Genomic DNA, 650 nt, shown 5'->3' on the forward strand with positions numbered 1-650 from the left:
TTGTGTGATGATGGCCACAATGATGATGATGATGATGATGATGATAATGACCTTCTTCTGCGAAGAAGAAATACTTACTAGCTGGGTAACCAGAAACCGATAAAAAAATTCAATGACACCTCTGCAATTCTAACGGTTCACGAATTCGAACGTTCTATATGCAAAATAAATTCCGTAGGGAGTTATTATAATGTTTTGGATGCATGAAAGTTTTCGAGTTTTGCTGCAGGGTATGTTTCCGAGTTATTGGGGTAATTTTTCACCTGCCCTCTGTTGATGTTAGGTGTACACGGTAGTGATTTCGAATGCGTTTCTTGGAATCGGATTTATTTTTGTGTTGTACGATGGTGGTTTTGGCTACGTGGGATTTTGCCATGTTGCGCATGTGCGTGGGTTACCAGCACTGGTGTTTTCGTTTGGAAATACTTTTGATATTTTCTTAGTTGAAGTGTTTTTTTGCTCTATTATAGGCATAGTATTCGTACAGGAAGGCATTTTGGTACTTTTAGATAACTTTTTTGTGTGCCTCGCGTAAGAACACGTTTAAAGTTCTACATTGCACCTGAAGTGCCAGTCTTGTGCCCATTTTTGAACCAAGTATCACCCGATGCGGCGGCCGGCCTCTATGTTGATTCTTTAGACTTCCGAGG

Source organism: Haemaphysalis longicornis, unplaced genomic scaffold (genome assembly GCF_048455015.1).
Source record: "Haemaphysalis longicornis isolate Haplotype H1 unplaced genomic scaffold, Haemaphysalis longicornis Haplotype H1 scaffold_12, whole genome shotgun sequence".
NCBI classification, from domain to species: Eukaryota; Metazoa; Arthropoda; class Arachnida; order Ixodida; family Ixodidae; genus Haemaphysalis; species Haemaphysalis longicornis.